At 40.7% G+C, this 24188-nt stretch overlaps 1 protein-coding gene and 1 long non-coding RNA gene across 2 annotated transcripts in view; both read right to left on the bottom strand.

The window, feature by feature from the left end:
• Positions 1-24188, bottom strand: part of PPM1E (protein phosphatase, Mg2+/Mn2+ dependent 1E) — a 135301-nt gene that overhangs the window by 60414 nt on the left and 50699 nt on the right. The gene's annotated exons all lie outside the window — the stretch shown is intronic.
• Positions 1-24188, bottom strand: part of LOC142819243 (uncharacterized) — a 32925-nt gene that overhangs the window by 1763 nt on the left and 6974 nt on the right. The gene's annotated exons all lie outside the window — the stretch shown is intronic.

The raw sequence follows: 24188 nt of genomic DNA, 5'->3' as shown, positions 1-24188 counted from the left end.
AACTACAATGGCACTACATGCCTTTTAAATCGTGAGATCTTTCATCTGAGTAGATAATGTAAAAACTGCAGGTCCTCTTGCTTTAAAATTAATATAGAATAATGTTATGAAGCAGACAACCGAGAATTTCTATAAAGCAAAATCTGTCAGGCAGCTAAAAAGTCACTGGAATTCAACAGAGAAGACTAAATGAATTTAAAATTTTATAGCTCATTCCATTTTCCTTTACTTGGAAAACTACTTTACTCTCCCCACAGGGTCCAACAGCAGTCAAAAATAATTAGCTTACATGCCATTATTTGGCAGTATACTAGACTCTCAAAAGTAACAGAAATTTGCACAACAGTTTCTAGTACCTGATTAGCAGGATTGTACATGAGATCGTCTCCTACCGTAAGCAATTGCTGGACCAATCAGGTCAAGGCTACAGTGAATTTCCTGATGGCAGGTAATATATTAAGGTTTTTTATTCATTTCTGAATTCAATGGGTTTTTTTGTAGATTCATAAATTCTAAGGCCAGAAAGCATAACCATCATAATACAGTCTGAACTCCTGAACACAGGTCATCAGACTTCCCCAGAATAATTGGCATTCTCTAAATGGCACACATTTGCACACCATCTCTCTTTTGAACATTATTTTACCACAGGAAATTTATTTGGCTTAAACAGTTTTAAATTTAAACAAGATGTGCCTATTGTAAGTTAAAAGTGTAAGGTTATTTTGTTTATTTGATTTTGCAATAAATTATAATACTTTAAAATGGATATTAAAAGTCACAATATTTTGTATTTCCATGGCACCTTTCACCCTGAAAGTAAGTGTCAGTTCAAATTAATCTGCCACCCCCTGAAAAGCCAGAGGTCCCTGTATGCAAGCCCCAACATGAGGGATCTCCTCCACCTCACCTGCCTGAAACTGCTATGACAGCTCAACATGCACAGAAGGATTCGGACTCAGTGTCTGAAAGAATAAGGAATATGTCCTGAACTACTGTGTGATATTTGTGGAGAGAGCTATGGGAATAATGATACTGCTTCCTGTTCAATAAGAGTGTGTCTAGACTACAGGGTTTTGCCGACAAAACTATACCTGCGTCTACACTACCGCCGAGTTCTGTCGACATAACGTCGACAGAACTCGGCAGTTTTGCCAACGGTGGTAAACCTCATTCTATGAGGAATAACGCCTTTTGTCAACAGAGTTCTGTCGTCAGAAGGTATTATTGCATCTACACTGTCCTTTGCATCTACACTCTCATGTTGACAAAACGCCTTGCTTTGTCAATAGAACTGGATGTAGTCTAGACGCTCTTTGTCGACAGAGGCTTTGTCGACAGATACTGTCGACAAAAGCCTGTGGTCTAGACGTACCCTAAGAGAATGAGAAATATGCAATGTCCTGAGACTGGGGCAAGATAATGGGGAGATATCCTCATTCCCAGGAGCTCAACATATTCACTATAAATAAAGTTTTCAGTCAGCACAAAGCAGCTGGTACTCCACACTAAATGGTAATGGCAAACACCAAATATACAAGAGAAAAAGGAGAAAGAAAATGACTATGCTTGAATTGTACATATCACTATACTGACCACGACATTACCCAAATATTTAAGCCTCTTAAAATACCATGGGGGTTTTATATGTGCTTAAGTGAAAAAGAATGTGCATTTTCATGGGTGATAAAAAATAACACAATTCTCCAATCATAATAATACTCAACCGAAATGGGATGTATACCAAGATCTGGCTGGTTTTATCGTCACTGTACAAATTAACATTAAGAACAGGTTTAGACAAAGAGAAAAATACTTCATTTTCCAGGCACTTAACAAGTGCTTACTAATTTATTCTCACTGAACCCCTGTGAGGTAGATGGGAATGATTATTGAATTTGCCTAATTTATAAAGAGATTAGGGGAAATGGATCCAAGGCAGCAGAGGGTGATGACAGCTGAAAGTGACACGGTCTGTATTAGTTTTGCCTAAATAGCAAATTTACAGCAGCAGGTAAAGAAATTACTCCAAACAGGACAGGCAACATCCACTGTGAAGAAATCTCCTGAATCAGAGAGAGCTTAAGAGACTCAACCAAAAGGCCAAAGCATTCATCAGTGGCCATGACTTAGAACTCAAGAGTTCCCTACTATCATCACTTTGCTTACACCAGCAGATAATGCTGTCAGTAGTGAAACAAGAGTAAGGAGGTAAATTTTTGAATATGCCAAATACCAAACTCCATTTGTTTCCCATTGAACAGCAAATATGAATCTGCAAAGGCTTTGAGGACATGACCAGTGTTACGTTGTGATAACTCACAACAGCAAAATGGTCCATGGACAGCCAAAATCTGTCTCACCTAATAGGAATGCTGAAGCATGGGAAGCAACACAACCAATTAATGATTAACTTGTAGTGGCATTCTCTAGGGGAAAAGTTTGAATATCAAGTCTTCATTTTTCCATTAGTCAGAAAAAGACCACCTCTGCCTTCTCCTATCTGTCAGGTCTTACTTCCTGGCTAAAGCTTGCATGACAAGATACTGACACCTCTATTAGTCACACTCCTTGTAACTGATATAATTCACTTTCAATAACAAGAACAGAGCTACAATCTGAATAGACCTAGGTCCTTGCATAGCAGACATAGAATTATGGGAGAAACACATTTTGGTTTAATTCCAAGAGCTGTATATAAAATAGGCACTTTCAAAGATTGCGACCTCTGAGACCAACTAAAGCTCTAGGTAGAGCTGCTACTGTTGTCATTACCATAAAACAGTGGTTTTTATCCTGTAGTTCATGGACCTTTAGATTATGTCTAACATTTCCAAAGCGGTCCACGCCTCCATTTAAAATTTTTAGGGGCTCACAATGGAAAATAAGTTTGAGAACCACTGTACTACATGGAGGATAATCTGTGATCTTTCACATTCAAAGAGGGGAAAAAACATTGAGAATAGGGTCTTCTTTTCCAGGTTCTGGTGTTAGCGGTAAATACATAATTACAGTAAATGCATCCAACGCCCACACTACTTCTAAAAGAGCATAAAATCGTTCACTGTGTGTCTGGTGATCAATAATTACTAATGTCATGCAGAGACAGGTAAATTGCCAGTGTTTTAACATAGGACAATTCATAGTCACACAGACGCCTACAGTTTTAGATTACAGCTAACAATACAAAGGGCAAAATCAGTCAATTATTTTTCCCCCAATTATTTGGTTCTGGTACCATAACATGTTAAAATGTAATATACATTGAAAAACCTCAATGAATGGAATTCAGATACTAAGAAAATTGCACCTGTTGATTATTAATGTAAGAGATAACTGTGGGATGTTCCATAAAAGTAGAGTCCATTTGCTATGTATTTTTCTCTTGTTTCCATAATTAATTTTTGTTTACAAAACTAAATATTGATTTTCACCAAAATTTCCAAAATGACAAATGAATATGAGAATTTAGTTCTGAAAATATACAAATAAGAATGCAAGAGTAGATCCAGTTCTAGGTTTATTAATAACTATTATTTACAGAAGGAGTTCAGCCATGATGCTAGTACCATAATAATAAATACTTAGTATTTATATCCCTTCCCACATGAAAAATGCTTTATAAACATTAGTACCATAGTGCTAAATTGGACTTTTACACATGAGTAATAGTTATAATGGACCAAAGGAAGGTTTCACATCCCCTGATGCTGTTGCTGCCAGCTGCCTGATTGCAAGTTTGGCAAGGGGAAGTTTTTACTTAATTGTGCCCCAGACAGGTTCTAGGGCAGCTGAGGAGCACATGCCATCTCCTCGGTTGCCCTGAAGCAGTCTTGGCTCACACTGGGTCCAGACTGCTGCTGCTCTGCCTTTTAAATGTAGTAAGAGCTGGATGGCCACCCGGCTCTTACTGCATTTAAAAGGCAGAGTCGCAGCACCTCTGTGCCTCTGCCTCCCCTGCCCACCCTGCACCACGAAGACAGTGCTGGGGGGAACTAGTTTTTAAGCTAGCTCCTGCTTCCTCCCACTTGCTGCGTCTGATACAGGTACAACAAAGGGGAGAGGGGATGCAAGTAGTCAACTTGACTACCCAATAAGCCTAGGCTTATCAGGTAGTTGACTAATCAACTACTCTTTTATATCTTACCTTTAGCCTGTATGGGGTATATCAAAAGCTCAGGCTCTGCTTGAGGAAGAGACACCACAACTTTTCCCTGGCAACTTGGGGTCTGAGGAAGGTTGGGAAGGGAAAGAGAGGCACAGCATGGCTGTGACTAGCCCAGGACTCCTCCAGGCAAGTCAGGGAGGCTCTCAGGGCTCCAGCCACAGGGGATTAGGGGCACTCAGGACTCCATCTGTGAGTGGGCATTGATAGAAGCTAGCCTCCCCAAAGGGGGCTCCACCCACCATCTATGTTTATACACCTGCTACCGTAGGCCTCTCCCTACATTTTATCAATAAGCTTCTGTGATACAGTCTGGTGTCTGGTTGCTTGCCAACCCTTTCATCTTGCTGTTTGTGCCCAATTTTTAATGGCATTCAGGTTGTCCAGTACACAGTAGTATGCAACACATAGTCTGCCTACATGACATCATCCCTAAAAGTAAAGGTCACATTGCAGCTCAAGAATCTAAAATCCAGTAATTACAACAATGTAAGTCTGAACAAGTTTCCCAAGATGTCCAGGCATATTTCACTGTAGAAGGAAACAACAAATGCTTCCAAAAGTTTGATAGAAATGAATACAGGCAGTCCCCGGGTTACGTACAAGATAGGGACTATAGGTTTTTTCTTAAGTTGAATTTGTACTTAAGTCGGAACTGGTGTCCAGATTCAGCCGCTGCTGAAACTGACCAGCGGCTGACTACAGGAAGCCCGAGGCAGAGTTTCTCTGACCCGGGCTTCCTGGATCAGCCGCAGATCAGTTTCAACAGCAGCTGAATCTGGACGCCTGGGACAGAGCAGCTGGGGCGCTGCCGAGTAGGTCCCCGCAGCGCCGCACCTTGGCGCTGCGGGGACCAACCCGGCAGCACCCCAGCTGCTTTACCCCAGGTGTCCCCAAGTCAGCTGCTGCTGAAACTGATCAGCGGCTGATTCCAGGAAGCCCGGGGCAGAGCAACTCTGCCTCGGGCTTCCTGTAGTCAGCCGCTGGTCGGTTTCAGTAGCGGCTGACTTGGGGACACCTGGGGCAGAGCAGCTGGGATGCTGCTGGGTTGGTCCAGTAGCGCCACTCCTCGGCGCTACTGAACCAACCCAGCAGCACCCCAGCTGCTCTGCCCCAGGCGTCCTGATTCAGCCGCTGCTGAAACTGACCAGCAGCGGCTGAATCAGGACGTCTGGGGCAGAGCAGCCGGGGTGCTGCCGGGTTGGTCCAGTAGCGCTGAGGAGCGGTGCTGCGGGACCAACTGGCAGCGCCCCAGCTGCTCTACCACAGGCGTCCACGAGAAAAGCCTGGTCTGCGGTAGGGGGGGAGGGGGGAGGTCCGCGTAACCCGGGGACTGCCTGTATAAAACAGATATTAGAAATTGCAAAAAATCTACAAGGAAAGCCAAGAGACACAAGATGACATCTGTGGGCAATGGAGTTAAGGACAATAAAAGAATTAAAAATATTAGGAACAAAACAAATCTTGATTATACAGTATTAGTTTATTACTAGATGGAAATGATAGAATTATCAATAATGCAGAACAAAGGCAGAAATATTTCTGATCAGTACTTTTTCAAAACTGATTATATCATCTCACCTCATGGTAATACTACTTTATTTATTCCACTAGTATCATTGGAGGAGGTTAAAGAGAAGCTACTAAAGTCAGATATTTTAAAATCAGAGTTTTAAAGAAGCTGGATGAGGAGTTCACTGAACTGTTAATACTGATTTTCAATGAGTTGTGGAGCACAGGGGAAGATACAGAAGACTGGAAGAAAGCAAATGTGTCTATTTTTAAGCAGTTAAACAAGATTACCCCAAATATATTACTCAAAAATAGGAGGGAGAAAAATTGTTCTCCTTGACCTCTGATGATAGGACAAGAAGCAATGGGCTTAAATTGTAGCAAGGGAGATTTAGGATGGACATTAGGAAAAACTTCCTGTCTGGGTGGTTAAATACAGGAATAATTGCCTAGGGCAGTTGTGGAATCTCCATTATTGGAGATATTTAAGAGCAGGTTAGACAGATATCATGGATGCTCTAGACCAGCGGTGGGCAAAAGCCTCTCCAGCCTGTGTGGCAGTTCCAGACCAGGCTCCACCTCTTAGCACACTAACTGGGAGCTGGAGACACACAAGCCCTTTTAACTGCTTCTATTTAAAGTGCTTGCGCCTTGCCCACACCCGTCAGACAACATGTTGCCTAGCAGCCACAGGGAAAGTATGAGCCTTTTAAATAGAAGCTGTTACATGGGCTCGCACATCCCAGCTCCCTGCCAACACGCTAGTGGCGCTGGGAGTTATGAGCCCTTTTAACTGCTTCTATTCAAAGGGCTTGCAGCTCCTGGCCCCACACCAGTCCGTTGCCTGGGAGCAAGGAACTTGTGAAACCTTTCAACTGCTTCTATTTAAAGGACTCGCGTCTTCCCTGTGGCTGTTAGGTAAAAGGTAAATAGAAGCAGCTGAAAGGGCTCTAGCATCCCAGTTCCCAGGCACCATGCTAGCAGCGACGCTGGGAGCAGCAAGCCCTTTAAATAGCAGGAACTGAAAGGGTTTGCAGCTCCCATCCCCCACTAACATGATGCCTGGGAGCCATAAGACAAGCATGAGCCCTTCAAAAATTTTTGCCTGCCCCGATCTGGATGGTGTTTGGTCCTTCCACGAGGGCAAAGGACTGGACTTGATGACCTCTCAAGATCCCTTCCATTCTAGTATTCTATGAAGATGCAGAGAGGTACAAAATAATCAAATCAAAATATCTTGAAATTGCAGTGATCGTGACAGGGTGCGATCACCAAAGACCCCTTGGGATTATTCCCCAGTGGGCTGATCATATCACTGATGTCTGCCTTCCTGCTCTCTGTGGCTCCCCATCACTCTGTCTTGCTGGGCCAGATTCTCTGGTCTCCCACAGGCAAGGCACAGTGTTCAGATTACTGCCCCCCTGTACAGCAATGCACACAATGAACCACTTCAGCTCTAGGAGGCTGCAGTTCTAGGACACAGCACCCAGGAACCTAAGCCCCAGAAGGGACCACTTTTACATAGGGGAAGTTTATAAGGTAAAGCTCCCTTTATCAATTAAAGAGAAATATGGACATAGGTTGCTCCCTCCCCCCTCCCCCCTAACAATTATTTACTTTGGGCCTGATGATAAAAAAAGTGTTTTTATTAAGTTCAAAAAGTAAAATTTAAATTATTGCAAGTGAAAACAGACAGATCAAAGTAAATTATTAAATTATAATGAATAGAAAATGCATAGCTAGTTCTGGATCACCAAAACTTGTTTCATGCACATTCTTATCCTAAACAGCTGTTCTTATTTCAGTTATAATCTTCAAATCAGAGCTGTTTTTTACTCTGAATTGGGTCTCCAATCTTTAAGAGTTCTTTAAATATCCTCTTGGAGTGGGTCAAGCACTTTAAAAGGCAGGCTGAAGACTGATAGCTTCCCATTGCTTAAATGAACTTTCCCCTGGGCGGGAATATTTTGTTTGGTATCACCTCTTCCCATCGAAAAATACCAGGTTCAAAAATTATTCCAGTACTAAGTGATATGATCCATTTAGACTTACAGGACAAATCAGCTGTTTACAGGTTTCTGAGCTGATCATCAACCCATTAGGATTCAAAGGGTAAGGAGAGGGGGCACCAGTAATGGCTCTCATTAGCACATTTAAAACTATAAAAAGATTCACATTTCATATTTCTAATTTCATATACAAGAATGATACATGCACAAAAATAGGATAAACAGATCCAGCAGATTGTAACATTAAAATTGGTAGCTTACATGAGATATTTTTAAAATCATCTTCAAATTATATATATTCATATTCACAAGCAAATTCTCATAGGGCACAGGAGGCTGTCTCAGTGATGTTTATATCTTAGCTCTGTAACAACCCATTGTTCTGACACAAACCTCAGAAAAATATCAGGATGTCCCACTGAGAAATTATTTGTTTACTAAGCACCTCTCCATTTTTGGAAGATTAAAAGTGCTCTATAATTTATATTAATGGCATTAATTAGTAAATCAAAACACTGGAGTTTAGAACTGTTATGGAATGCATCCAGGACAAGGTAGAACATTTCTGGTCTGAGACCTATATGAAGGCAAAACTGAAAGGTTACCAATAAAACTAGGGATTATAGAGGGCTACGTTATGGGAAACCAAATTAGATGCCAAAGAATGCAGGCCTTATACTGTGAAGTACAGTATTTGGAAAACCTATTTAATTACAGTAAGGCAAGTAAAAAAGTCGGGGTGGTATGGAAAATACATAATCTTCAAGCAAATTAAACAGGTTAAGAATGATTTCCACATTAAACCAGCTAATACACTCAGAGGTTGGAAAGGAAATCACTTTACTTACTAAGATCTGTCTTGATCTCAGAGATAATAGGAGAAGTAATGTTCAAGCCCATGAAGAATTGTGTGACCTCCTTCTCATGTACTTAATTCTCATTTTAGCCATACTTAATGAAGCTAGAGAAAGTGGCAAATCAAATGGGGGAAAAGAGAAATGATCAGTGGTAAGGTATATTGGGGAAGCCTGAGTAAAACTGATCTGGTAATTCAAACAATAGCTGTACTCCAACATTGTAGGAAGTGCAAGAAGGGAAGCATTTCAATACCAAATTAAATTACAAAAGTCATCTAATGAAATACTTTGCAAAGTACCACTACATGTAAACAAGAAGCCTTTGATGTTATTGCAATTCAATAACCTGGTTTATGGCTACAACAAGCAAAATGAGTCAGAGCAGACAATGGATGAGGGTTGCACATGAAGGAGACTTTGGAGCAAACTTTCATGGAGGTTGTAAAACACCTCCTCATCCATGTAGCTAAATTTCCAAAATGACTAAATTTGAGTAAGGTGATAAAAGACTAATGTGGTAATTGTCTACAATTTTGTCCAAGAGTAAATTTTCAACCAGCCTCCACTTGAATGAGCACAACATTCAAAGACATACAACTGCATTTTGCAGGTGAAAATATCTGTACATATACTTGAACAATTCTAACATTTGAATGTTCACCCACTGAGATAAACAGGTTTTGCAGGTGCAAATCCTTTAATATTTTTACATGTCATTAACTTCATTCAAGTCAAAGAAATATATTTAAAAATAAGAAAGCAGGGTCCATACACAAATACTTAGGATCATTTTTGCCTTTTGGTACCAATTAGTTTTGGAAGACTTTCCAACTGTTTTTTTAACCTGAAATTTAGTCTATACTTACACATTTTTTAAAAAGATGTGGCACTTATTGCAGACAATATGGGGTAGATAGAGAATTATAGGCAGGTGTGTTAGACCAAGCTGGATGAGCAAGCATCTCAGAGAGGTGATTAAGAAAAAGCAGAAAGCATTTAAGGAGTGGAAGATGGGAGGGATCAGTAAAGAAAGCTAGCTTATTGAGGTTAGAGCATGTAGGGACAAAGTGAGAGAGGCTAAAAATCAGGTAGAGTTGGACCTTGCAAAGGGAATTAAAACCAATAGTAAAAGGTTTTATAGTCATATAAATAGGAAAAAAAAACAAAAAAAGAAGTAGTAGGACTGCTAATTACTAAGGATGGAGTGGAGTGGAGTGGAGGTTAAGGATAATCTAGGAATGGCTCAATATCTAAATAAATACTTTGCTTCAGTCTTTAATGAGGCTAATGAAGAGCTTAGGGATAATGGTAACATAACAAATGGGACTAAGGACATGGAGGTAGATATTACCATATCCAAGGTAAAAGCCAAACTTGAACAGCTTAATTGGAGTAAATTGGGGGGGCCAGATAATCTTCATCCAAGAATATTAAAGGAATTGGCACATGAAATTGCAAATTCATTAGCAAAATTTTTTAATAAATCTCTAAACTCAGGGGTTATACCATTTGATTGGAGAATTGCTAATGTGGTTCCTTTTTTTTAAGAAGGGGAAGAGGGGTGACCCGGGTAACTATAGGCCTGTTAGTTTGACATCTGTAGTATGCAAGATCTTGGGAAAAATTCTGAAGGAGAAAGTAGTTACAGACATTGAGGCTAATGGCAATTGGGACAAATTACAACATGGTTTTACAAAAGGTAGATCGTGCCAAACCAATCTGATCTCCTTTTCTGAGAAAGTAACAGATTTTTTAGATAAAGGAAATGCAGTGGATCTAATCTACCTCGACTTTAGTAAGGCACTTGATACAGAACCACATGGGGAATTATTGGTTAAATTGGAAAAGATAGGGATTAATATGAAAGTTGAGAGGTGGATAAGCAACTGGTTAAAGGGGAGACTACAGCAGGTCATACTGAAAGGTGAACTGTCAGGTTGGAGGAAGGTTACTAGTGGAGTTCCTCAGGGATCAGTTTTGGGGCCAATTTTATTTAATCTTTTTATTGCTGACCTTGGGACCAAAAGTGGAAGTGTCCTGATAAAATTTGTGGATGACACAAAGTTGGGAGGTATTGCCAATTCAGAAAAGGATCGGGATATCATACAGGAAGATCTGGATGACCTTGAAAATTGGAGTGATAGCAATAGGATGAAATTTAATAGTGAGAAGTGTAAGGTTATGCATTTAGGGATTAATAACAAGAATTTTAGTTACAAGCTGGGGACACATCAGTTGGAAGTAACGGAGGAGGAGAAGGACCTCGGAGTCCTGGTTGATTATAGGATGACTATAAGCCGCCATTGTGACATGGCCATGAAAAAGGCTAATACGGTCTTGGGATGTATTAGGCAAGGTATTTCCAGTAGGGATAAGGAGGTGTTAGTGCCATTATACAAGGCATTGGTGAGACCCCATTTGGAATACTGTGTGCAGTTCTGGTCTCCCATGTTTAAGAAGGATGAATTCAAACTGGAACAAGTACAAAGAAGGGCCACTAGGATGATCAGAGGAATGGAAAACCTGTCTTATGAAAGGAGACTCAAGGAGCTTGGCTTGTTTACCTTAACCAAAAGAAGGCTGTGGGGGGACATGATTGCTCTCTTTAAATATATTAGAGGTATAAATACCAGGGAGGGAGAGGAATTATTTAAGCTTAATACCAATGTGGACACAAGAACAAATGGATATAAGCTGGCTAGTAGGAAGTTTAGACTTGAGATTAGACGAAGGTTTCTAACCATTAGAGGAGTGAGGTTCTGGAACGGCCTTACAAGGGAAGTAGTGGGGGCAAAAGATCTATCTGGCTTCAAGATTAAACTAGATGGGTTTATGAAGGGGATGGTTTGATGAGATAACATGATCTTGGTAACTAATTGACCATTCATTATCAGTGGTAAATAGGTCAATGGAGGGATGATAGGAGTTACTATAGAGAACTTTCTGGGTGTCTGGCTGGTGAGTCTTGCCCACATGCTCAGGGTTTAGCTGATTGCCATATTTGGGGTCGGGAAGGAATTTTCCTCCAGGGTAGATTGGCAGAGGCCCTGGAGGTTTTTCGCCTTCCTCTGTAGCATGGGGTACAGATCACAGCTGGAGGATTCTCTGCATCTTGGGGTCTTCAAACTATTTGAAGGCTTCAGTATCTGAGATATAGGTGAGAGGATTATTTTAGGAGGGGGTGGGTGAGATTCTGTAGCCTGTATTGTGCAGGGGGTCAGACTAGATGATCATAATGGTCCCTTCTGACCTTAAAGTCTATGAGTCTATAATCAGAAAAGTAGGGATGGAAAGAACCTCAAAAAATCATCAAATCCAGACAGTTTGCTGTGGCAGGAGCAAGTAAACTTACACCATCCCTGAAAGCTATTTGTCCAACTCGTTTTTATTAAAAACTTACATTGATGAAGATTTCAAGACCTCTTTTGGAAGTCTATTCCAGATCTTAAGTGTCCTTATGGTTACAAAGTTTTTTCCTAATATCTAACCTAAATTTCTCTTGCTGCAGATTAAGTCTATTATTTCTTATCTTACCATCAGTGGACTTGGAGAACAATTGATCACCACCCTCTTTATAACAGTACTTAACATACTGAAAGACTTATCAGGTCATCCCTCAGTTTCCTCTCCCAACACTCAACATGCCTAGTTTTATTAATCTTTTCTCACAAGTTAGGTTTTCCAAACCTTATCATTTTTGTTCTCCTTTGAACTCTTTCCAAATTGTCCACAACTATCCTAAATTATGGTGCATATAATGGGAATCCCAGCTAAGGCCCTGCCAGTGCCAAGTAGAGGGAGACAATTTCTTCCTATATTTTTCATACAATACTGCTTTTAATACACTCCAGAATCCTATCAATCTTTTTTACAGATGCACTGCCTTGACAAGTCCTGTTCAATTTGTAGTCCACTATAACTCCGCAGATTCTTTTCAGCAGTACTAGCACCATTTTGTAGTTGTGCATTTGATTTTTCCTTCTTAAGTGAAGTACTTTGAATTTGTCTTTATTGAATTTCCTCTTTTGAATTGAGACCAATTATCCAATTTGTCAAGGTCATTTTCAGTCTTAAACCCCTTACAGCTTGGTGTCATCTGCAAATTTTATAAGCAATCCATTTTCCAAGATTTTAAGGAAAAAATTGAATAGTTGGTTCAAGAAGGGCTGATCTCGGCAGGATCACACTGGATTTGCCCTACTAGTTTGACAGCAAAGCATTGATAGGGTCTTTCAACCAGTTGTGCATCCATATTATAATAATTTAATCAAGCCCACATTTCCCTAGTTCATTTGTAACAAAGTTATGTGGAATTTGTCAAAAGCCAAACTAAAATTGAGGTATATCACATCTCCTGTCTCCTACCCCCGCATATCCACTAGGTCAGAAGATGGAAATTAAGTTGGTTTGACATGATTTGTTTTTGACAAACCAATATAAATGTTTAAGCATCTTTTTTCATATTCTGAGTTAGATATTTGTCAGCTTTCTGCTTTTGTAGTTTCTGTATAAAAAGATTTGGGACTGCAAATATGGTATTTATGTCAACACTGAATAGACAGCACATTTCCTTCTGACCCTAACTCAAAGCTCAGCATGATAAACACATACTGTGGAAAAGGACTTTTCCAACATAACAAATACTACCCTGCTCACTCAAAGGTTATCAAACTTCAAAATATGCATAAGACAATGTCCACTTGAGCCTTTAAAAAGACACATTTAACAAAACTGATTCATAAAAGACCAGATTAACCTAATTATGGAGTATCCTTCTAACTTTTATATCACCATTTTTATTCTTAAAAAGACTCTCAACTCAGGGATTGTCATGATTATATTGCCTGTTAGTCAATTATTCAATGATTCTTAAAAACAAACAAATAGCTTCCCACAAGGTAGGAAAGATAAACAAAGGGTAGGAAGGAATAAATGGTCAATTTTCAGACTGGAGAGAAGTAACTAATTGTTTCCCATAGGGTTCCATACTGGGGTCAATCCTATTCATAGAATCATAGAATCATAGAAAAATAGGACTGGAAGGGACCTCAAGAGGTCATCGAGTCCAGCCCCCCGCCCTCAAGGCAGGATCAAGCTCCGTCTACACCATCCCTGACAGATGTCTATCTAACCTGTTCTTAAATATCTCCAGAGAGGGAGATTCCACCACCTCCCTTGGCAATTTATTCCAATATTTGACCACCCTGACAGTTAGGAATTTTTTCCTAATGTCCAATCTAAACCTCCCCTGCTGCACTTTAAGCCCATTACTCCTTGTCCTGTCCTCAGTAACCAAGAGGAACAAATTTTCTCCTTCCTCCTTATACTTATAAATAATCTGGAGAAAGGGTCAGACAGTGAGGTGGCAAAATTTACAGATGATACAAAACTGCTCAAGATTGTAAAGTCTAAAGCAGACTGCGAAGAGCTTCAAAAGGATCACACAAAACTAGGTGACTAGGCAACACAATGGCAGATGAATTTTAATGACAATAAATACAAAGTAATGCATATTGGAAAACAGAATTCCAACTATACATATAAAATAACGGAGACTAAATTAGCTGTTATCACTCAAAAGAAAGATCTTGGAGTCATTGTGGATAGTTCTCTGAAAACAACCACTCATTGTGCAGCAGCTGTCAAAAAAGCAAACAGGATGTTAGGAATCATTAAGAAAGGGATAGAGAATAAGACAGGGAATATCTTATTGCCTCTATACAAAATCATGCATGCAGGTGTGATCACCTAATCTCAAAAAAGATATATTGGCATTGAAAAAAGTACAGAAAAGGATAATAATAATAATAATAATAATGATGATGATTAAGGCTATGGAATGGTTGCCATATGAGGAGAGATTAATAAGACTGGGAATTTTCAGCTTAGAAAAGAGATGACTAAGGGAGGATATAATGGAAGTCTATAAAATCATGATTGGTATGGAAAAAGTGAATAAAGAGAGCTATTTACTCTTTCCCATAATACAAGAACAAGAGGTCACCCAGTGAAAAAAAATTGTAGCAGGTTTAAAACAAACAAAAGGAGGCATTTTTTCATACAATGCACAGTCAACCTGTGGAACTTCTTGCCAAAGGATGCTGTGAAGACCAGGACTTTAACAGGGTTCAAAAAAGAACTAGATAAAATTCATGGAGGATTTGTCTATCAATGGCTATTAACTTGGACGGACAGGAATGGTGCCCCTAGCTCTGTTGGTCAGAAGCTGAGAATGGGTGACAGAATACTGGGTTAGATGAACCTGTCATCTATCCCAGTTTGACCATTCTTAGCTAAAATTATTTTTTGCATATCTAAGGATTAAATTATAAAAGCAAGTGCAACAGAAAATAGCTCTGAACAGCAGTTGAACCTCTGAAATTTCTCCTTAGATATTTTTTCTCCATTTTTTTCTTCCTAACAATTATCTCTAGAGATAAATCAGGGGAAAAATAAAATTTACATCTGCACACACACAACTTTGGTAAAAGTTAAACGACGTTCTTTTCACCAAAAAGCACTGATAGACATGTGCATCATCTAAAGCATGTCATGTTTTCTAGTGCTTGGTCAATCACATTCTCAAGAATGTGGCTTAGTGTGCAGGAAGTCCTCTCTGAGTACATCGTGTCATTCCCAATTGATTATCTCTGGCCAGAGCCCAAAGCAGTGCTGTCAGGCTCTGCCCAGTGTTCTCTTATTGAAGACTGGGTTGGTGTTATATGCAAGCACAGAATAAGAGAGAAATAAAGTGTGAGAAATGTGAAGATTATAGATAAACCTCTAGAAAAATTTGGTTTGGTTGTATGAAGTCAGAAACAATTATTGATATACCAATATTTTACCAGCATTTCCTATGTGAAAAGAGAGAACACCATTCTTCAGATTTGATCCAATTTGTACCCTTTTCAAACCAATATAAAACGTAGAGGAACCAAGCAGAATATTTTACTGAAAAATACCAACGTAATTTGCAATGGTTCTTCCTGTTGTTATGGAAACATTCAAAGGAAAGGCAAAGAAAAAAGGAAAATGAATAAAGAAGCCATTTAAGCTGCAAACGAAAACATGCACTTGCTTTTATCCATGGTAATGTATGCATATGTATGTCTGCAATGGACTTTTTCCAAAAAGAATTTCATTGCTGCCCCTGTAATCGATTAATGGTCTGACATCAGCCACTGAAAATATTGTCCCCTAAAAACATCCAGGAAAAAAGTTTGAAATTCACTGTGCTAAAATAACCTAAACATAAAAATCAAGAACATGTTGTACACTTTAGAAAACTGGCTATGTCACTCTGGCAGAGAAGCAATAATTTCAGACCCTTAGAAATTCAGGGCATCAACAGATTGAAGAAACGAGGCAAAATTTTGTTTTTGACTTATTATTCTCCCCATCACATATGCATTTGCACTGTGCACATGCTATGCCAACAGCTATTAAGATGAAAATATCATTCCATTCACACAGGCTATGTCTAGAACTGCAGAGTTTTTCCAGGATACCGGCTCTGCCACATCCAAGGAACACGTCCAATTTTTCAGAACAGTTTCCAAAAAAGCGTGCGCATTCTTTCGGCATCCCTGTATTCCTCTCGGTGAGAGGACTAAGGGATGTTTTGAAAGAGGAGGTTTTTCTGAAATTTGGCCCTGTGTAGACAGGCCAAATTTCGGAAAAGCCTCTTCTGAAAAAAAAAAGGGCGGAAAAAGATACACAAGTTGCTGTTCACAATTTGCGTATTTTTTTCCTAGAAAACTCTGCAGTCTAGGCAGATATTATTTAAAACCCAAATACAACTTTAATTACTCTCTCTAAATAGCTACAAACTTGTTGGATACAATGTATCAAATATAAATCACACACAAACATAAAAATAAGGTAATACAGGTGCTATAGGGTTTATTTGCTCTGCAGTGTCCTCTGTTGATCTAATGTGGCATTGCAGGCACTCCCTGCTTCAGTTTCTCTTCTTTCAGGGCCCTTTAAGAACTCCACACAGTCCAAAAGAGTTTCAGACAATTCTTTTACTGGGGTTCCACTTTATTCAGTACAAATAAAATTTATTTCAAGTGTCTGCCCTTGGACTGAGATGTTGCCCTTCTTGGAATCAGTGGTCCCTGGGAACCTCTCTCTCTTAGAGTATGTCTAGACTACAGTGTTTTTCTGGGACATCTGCTGCATCCAAGGAACGCATCTGCTTTTCCGCAAAAAAAATTCGGAAAAGCAGATACGTTTTTTCGGCACCCCTATAAATCTTGTTCTAGGAGGAAGAAGGGATGTTCCAAAAGAGGCTTTTTTTCCCCGACATTTGGCCCACTCCAGATGGGCCAATTGTCGGAAAAGCCTCTTTCGGAAGAAAAGCAGACAAAGATATGCAAATTGCAGTTCGCACTTTGCATATCTTTTTCCAATAGAACTTTGTAGTCTAGACACAGTCTTAGAGAGCTTCCATCTCTGTAAGTACCTTCATACAACTGACTCTTGTGGGTGTTTTATAAGGCCTAGGTGCTTGTTATTCATTTAACCATCCAAGTGAGTTCCCCCCCACACACACTTAAATTAGCTCATTATAGATATTAGGGCATAGGGTCCCCTTAAGAGGGCCAGCAACCCTTTGACAAGAATATTGAGTACAGAGGACTCCCACCTTTGACCCCACATGTCTCTCCAATTACTACTCCATCTGCTCCCTTTTGCCTTTCATCTCCAAACTCACTGAATATGGCTGTTGAGAATCATTTCAATTCCTCTCCTCCAATAACGTTCTGAAATCTCCAATCCATTTTATCCCCAACTACTTATCTCTCATTTACTATTGAAATATTGACTCCTGCCTCCAAATAAGCCCTTGATGTCAGCCTCGATCACACTCTTATTAAATTTTTAAAAGCACCTTTGTGCTCTTACCAAGCATGTCTCTCATACTCAATCACCATAAACATACACAAAATTAACACATTATCCTTCTTCAAAACCTCCTTAAAAACTCTTTTTCTGTGGCACCTAGAAAAAACCTTGACAATGGCTAGACTACTGATGTGTTGAGGCCACTACCTGTCATGTTGATCAATGCTATCTTATTGCATACCCATCTGTCTGTCTCCATCTGCTATCTCTGTTTTATACTTAGATTATAGGCTCTAGGGCAGGGACTGTCTTATTGTTCCATGTTCGTACAACACTGAGATGCAAGAACCTCTTAATGCCTACTGGCAAAGCATGCAGAGGGCTGCAGTGATCCTCCAGGTCTGCTAAGCACATTCTAGTTCAAAGTGTGTCATATGAAGTTTCAAGCAAAAGCTACCATCACAATGGTCATCAATATCATTGCAAAATGCAGATATGGATGTTGTATAAGGAGTTACATATATATATATATTGAAATTATGTTCTTAAAATCTCTGTCTAGGGACTGGCCACTACCAAAGAAACAAACATTTCTCATTTGAAAGAAAAACACATCAATCTCGCTCTTAGCATGTAAATTATGTATTGTATAGTTCACAATAGGTCTCCTCTGGCCAGTCTAAGACAAATGTTAATGAAGTTGTGAAAGTTTCAGAGAGAGACATGTAACAGGAAGAAATGAACACCCAGGGAATCCTACCTGGAAAAGCACAAAGGTTTGTTCTGGTACATTTAGGGAACAGAGACGACACCCTGTCATTCTTTACATAGGAAATAACCAGACAGTGAGAATAGTCTTGAGCAGACATGGTAAAAAAATTCTGGAGGGAACAGTAGAGTAATTTGTTAGTTTTAAGTTTAGTCTCTAGAAATAGTGCTATGACTTTGTTTCATATGTAACCATTTTGTTTCCAATAGTCGTATAGACTATCATCTGAATCTCTATTATTTGTTAATAAACTTATTCTTATTTTCACTCCAAATATATCTAAGTGCTGTGGTGTTAAGCAAAGTCATGATCCTAAATTGAATCTGACAAGCTGATCTGTAATGCACATTTGAGAAAAGTAGGCCTGGTAATTTTGTCAGTGTTCAGGGGATAAAGAGATGCACATTTCAGGGAACATTTGGAGGACTTGAGGGCTGGCTTGCAGCTTTTGATAACCTGAACTAAGAAAGCAAAAACTATTGAGGCATGAAAAGCAGTGATGTGTTGCCAGAGGTCGGTAGTTTCAGGGTGCTGATCCAGAGCAGGCACAGAAAAGAGTTCTTTATGTGAAGAGAAGGCAATTATGAGTTACCTCATTACCCCAGAGAGCAGCAGGACATAATACAATGGGATCCTGATCCATGACCAGTGCTCCCTAGGCATTATGCTAATACAGGTTGTACCTCTGTAAACCAGGACACTCTGGTCCAGATCATGGATGTTCCAGCATCAGAGAGTCACAGCGCACTGTGGAGGGAGAACGGGGGGAGGGCGGAGTCCAGTGCGCAGTCCAGCTGGGCTTCTGGGAGGGTCCTGGAGCTGGGAAGCCTGGCACATGACTGAGCTGAGCTGCTGGGGGAGCGGGGAGAGCTTCTGTGCTGCTGGGGAGGAGGGGAGAGAGCCTGGAAGCCCAGCACATGGCTCAGCTGGGCTGCCGGGGAGGTGGAGAGCTAGGAAGCCTGGCATGAAGTTCAGCTGGGCTCCGAGCAGGGGACCTGGGAAGCCCAGCATTCATCCCAGCTGCAGGGAGGGGAACCAGCGACAGAGTGGCCAGAAATGACCTCACTTGGTCTGGCAAAATCCCTCATCCGGGACCAGTCAGGTCCCAAGGGTTCCAGCCCATGGAGGTCCAACCTGTACTAATAATAAGGGTAGGAGTTAAGGCGAATTAAGGAAATTCCCATAACACTCACCTATCTCAACTGTAATTGGGTTATATCAGTACTACAGTATAACTTCCAAAAATTCAGCACAAGATATACAAATTGCTAATCCAACCCTAACTAAACAGGAACTGCAAGAGCAACACTTGATTGCTGTTTACCTTATGACTTCTGTTTGCATCTTACAAAGATAATGATTTGAAAGAAGGTGAAGAAACACTAATTGCTCCGAGCTGTGCCAAGAGTTCAGGCTTTATGTTTCTAGCTTTTTGAAATAATGAACTTTGTTTCAGAGGTTGCATGTGTTGCTATGGTAATTATTATTTTACTGAACAGTGTACATTAAAAACTGATTTCAAATTGTCAGAGAGTAATTATACCGATTAGAATGTATGCACTCACATTTCTAAAATATTTCAATTTTTCTTCCTTAATTTTAGTGCTTGTGATAGGTCTTGGATTGACAGTCCTGGAGAATTAAGTATTTAACTTATTCAAAGGGTACAGCATGAATAACAACAGTGTAAGTTTTCTCTACACTTCCTATCCAAGGGAATGAGATGTGAATTCAGACTCAATGGTCTATTTTGCCTCTCGACTGCTAACCAAAAAGAGAAATGTCTAACTGTCCTAATACTAATAAATTTAAAAAAAAACAAATGGTCTGGTAGCACTTTATAGACTAACAAAACATATAGATGGTATCACGAGCTTTCGTAGGCACAGCCCATTTCTTCAGATAACCGGAGTTTTGAGTTTAGGATGTACAGACCCAAAATAAATAGGGGAGAAGGGAGATAGGGGAAGGAGGGGAACAAAAGAGGAGGTGGGGAGGGAAACAAGGAGAATAGGATATGAAAATATCAAAGGGAAAAACAAGTAGGGAGAACTTGCTGTAGTAAGTTGAGGGTCAGTAACATGGAGTCAGCAGGCCTAAATAGAGGCCTGTAACATGAAAACAGCAACAGGCCTGCAATCTAGTGAGCAAGACTTTGGTTCAGTAACAGGAGCCAAGAAAGAGGCCCTATTGATAACTGTGCGATTGTGTAAGTTAGGTCGAGCATGGAAGGACACAGGGAGGCACTGGGTACAGACTGTAAGCCAAAGGGGAGTAATGGAACATCTTAATAAGAAATGTCTTGGTACAAAAACTCCCTAAAAACTAATGCACATACCGACCTAGGTTCAGGACCAGGTCGAAATTGACAGCATGAAGGATAGTAAGTAAGCCCCCCTTCCATAAGGTGAGGGGTGGTAACTAGGCAACAGAGGGTGGTAACCTGGTGCATAAAGAAATGATGTAAGTTGTTTGTACCTGTCTATAAAAGGACACCGCAGAGGGTGCTCTCCGGCCGACCTTGGGGGGGGGGCGCACTAGGCGCCTGAACGGCAGGTGTCATTGCCTAAATTTACAGAATGCACAGTAGCTTAACTTTGATTAACTGCTGTTAATATATGATATATGGCAATAGGCCTGCCCGGTGTTGGTACCTTGTCAACACGGGCCATATTGCCCAGTGGTGTAACATTGTACTGATCTCTGTTACCAACTGGTAGAGTTTCGCATTTGACAATAAACCTGCTCGATTGATTTCAAACCTTGCCTGCATCTGTCGTTTCCGGGGCCTCTCAGAGATCTCTTGTGTTGACCCAAGTGCACGGGGTCTAACACTCTAGATAAAGGGAGTACCAATTGTTACGCACGCAGCCGAAAGTTTAACAACGGAGTAGAGGTCCTGTCAGGAGCGCACCAGGACAACCCTGACCAGACGACGCTGACACTGACAGTCCAGACCACCGAAGGTACCGAGGTACGAGAACACCGAGGTACGACACCAGCCATCCCTTATCTCGATTGAGATCATTAGCATGAGAATTGAACTTATGGATGAATAGTAATTCCAACACCTCTCTGTGTACTTGACTTGTAGAATTGGTTTGTGATAAAACAGCCACCTGGAGATCTTTTAAAGAGTTATTAGGTAGATTGAAGTGCTCTCCAACAGGTTTCTGTATGTTCCCTTTACATATATCTGATTTGTGTCCATTGATTCTTTCCCGTAGGCAGTGTTTCTGAAACTTTTTAAGACTGAGGAACACCAAACAATAATTTTTTTTTATGAGGAACACCAAGAATTTTTTGTTGATGGAAAAAAAAAGGTCGGGGGGGGGGGGAAGGAAGGGTCGGAGAGAAAGTTATCGAGGGAAAGAAAGGGTTGGGAGAAGTTATTGAGCAAAAAAACAAAGTTGCCTGCCCCTTTAAGGGTGGCCATTTTTATTTCTGTTGTTCTCCGTGGCACACCAGTGTGCCGCAGAACACAGTTTAAGAAACACTGCCGTAGGGACTGTTAGGCCCTAGAAAAATAGGCCTAGTGCAGTTATGCTAAAGCAAATGTAACGAAGGTTTCTGGGTAGTCCCTGGGCAGAACTGGAGATAGGTTCAAGCAGGGACGCACCCTACACACTTGCTCAAGTTGCAAAATGAGATAAGTAAGAAGCTGCATTTTTGTACCTGCTGTGATGAGGAACAGTTTGTTTTGAGAACTGATAAGGAGACTCCCTGTTTCTGCTCTCCCCCTGTTTGTTCCAAACTCCCTGTTTATGTTCTCCTTTGGCCATAACAAACTGTCTCATTGTTGCCCAGTACCTGTCTTTTGGGCTGATAAGAAATTGCTGATGCATTATGAATTGCTTAAGGCCATGATGTATAGTTGGCCAGGTGTGCATGGATATTAAAAGTTTCTAACTGATAAAGGGGGGGTGGTTGCTTGGGCAAATAGTCTATGACGCGACGGAACTGTCTATATAAGCCTACCTGTTAATGAAATCGTGGCTGGTTCACTTTGGAGACGGGCTGCTCTCTATTGTAGTGTGCACTATTCAATAAAGAGCTTGTGATTGGATCTTGCTGGTGTTGCCTGTCTCTTTGCGGTCAGACAACGAACGGAGGCTGTCCGGGTTAAAGTCCCTGACAGGACTATCCAGTTTGTCCAATATATATAGCAGTGGAGCATTGCTGGCATTTGATGGCATAGATCAAACGGCTGGATGTGCAGTTGAATGATCCTCTGATTTGGTAGCTTATGTTGTTGGCTCCAGTAATGAATTTGCTTGCATAGATATGTGGGCAGAGCTGGCACCATGGCTGATTGCAGGGCTGGGTTCCTGGATGTTTATGATGTGGTTGTGTAGCATGGTTACCAGAACGAATTTGTTTCAGGTTGGGGGTTGTCTGTAAGCGAGAATGGGCTTTTCCGCAAAGGCCTCAGAGCAAAGGATCATTTTCCAAGATGGGTTGCAGATTGTGTATAATGCGTTGGAGGGGTTTGAGTTGTGGACTGTAGGTGATAACCAGTGGAATTCTGTTATTCTCCCTTTTGGGTCTATCTTGAAGTAGTTCATGTCTGGGTACTTTTTTGGCTGTGTCAATCTGTTTTTTCACTTCTCCAGGTGGGTATTTTATTTTTAGGAATGCTCTATAAAGATCCTGTAGGTGATTGTCTCTGTCTGTAGGATTGGAACAATCCGGTTGTATCTTATGGCTTGGCTGTATACAATAGATTGAGAAATGTGTCTGGAGGCATGAAGGTTAAGTGCAGCGGTCGGTGGGTTTCTGGGATAGGGTGGTGGAAATTTGTCCATTATTTAATTGTACTGCAGTGTCCAGGAACTGGATTTCTCGTGTGGACTGGTCCAGGCTGAGTTTGATGGTGGAGTGGAAGTTGTTGAAATCCTTGTGAAATTCTTCAAGAGTCTCTTTTCCATGCGTCCATATGATGAAGATGTCATCGATGTAGTGTAAGTAAAGTAGGGATGTTAGGGGGCGAGAGCTGAGGAAACATTGTTCAAGGTCAGCCATAAAGATGTTGCCATATTGTGGTGCCATACAGGTGCCCATGGCTGTGCCGCTGACCTGGAGATAGAAATTGTCTCTTAATTGGAAGTAGTTGTGGGTGAGGACAAAGTCGCAGAGCTCTATAATCAGGTGTGCAGTGGTTATTGGGGATGGTGTTCCTGATGGCTTGTAATCTGTCTTCATGTGAAATGTTGGTGTAAAGGGCTTCTACATCCATAGTGGCCAGGATGGTATTTTCAGGTAGATTACTGATGTTTTGAAGTTTCCTCAGGAAGTCAGTGGTGTCGTGGAAGTAGCTGGGAGTTCTGGTAGCATAGAGTCTGAGGAGGGAGTCGATACAGCCAAATAACCCTGTGGTAAGTGTGCCAATGCTTGAGATGATGGGCCATCCAAGATTTCCAGATGTGTATTTTGGGTAGCAGATAGAAAGTTCCTGGTTGGGGATTAGGAGGGGTGTTAGTGTAAACGTGTTCCTGAGTAGCATAAGGGAGCTTCATGAGCCATTCTTTCAGGGTTTTTTGGTATTCCTTAGTGGGTAGTTTGGATCTCTATGAGCAGATCCTTCTAACTCCACTGAAGAGAAAAGCTATATAAATGTGTAAAAGGAACCCCCAACATGGATCCAATTGCAGGATCATGACCCATCACAGTAATTTCATTATATGGACACATGTACAGTGGCAACAAAACTGAAAATGCTAACTCTTATCCCATAAAAGAATGAGCCATCAGATGGTAATGATTTTTGGACCAGATCCAGAAACATGCAACCTAGACATATGGCAATTCTTTTATCTAGGCCTCCCTTTCTGAATAGCCAGGGCTCGCCAAGCATGCGCAGACTGTGCGGCCCTGCTAATACAAACTGGAAGGTGTTTGAGACAAGGAACTTAGTCACATGCCTCCATCTCCTTTTTAGCTTCCAAAACTTCCAATACAACTGAAAAACATTATTTTTAGATTAGCAGAACTAAGCATATGAACTCTATTTAGCATACTAAAATATA

This window comes from Pelodiscus sinensis, chromosome 21, assembly GCF_049634645.1.
Source record: "Pelodiscus sinensis isolate JC-2024 chromosome 21, ASM4963464v1, whole genome shotgun sequence".
NCBI classification, from domain to species: domain Eukaryota; kingdom Metazoa; phylum Chordata; order Testudines; family Trionychidae; genus Pelodiscus; species Pelodiscus sinensis.
The sequence above is the reverse complement of the archived record's forward strand: the minus strand, read 5'-3'. Positions and strand labels throughout refer to the sequence as shown.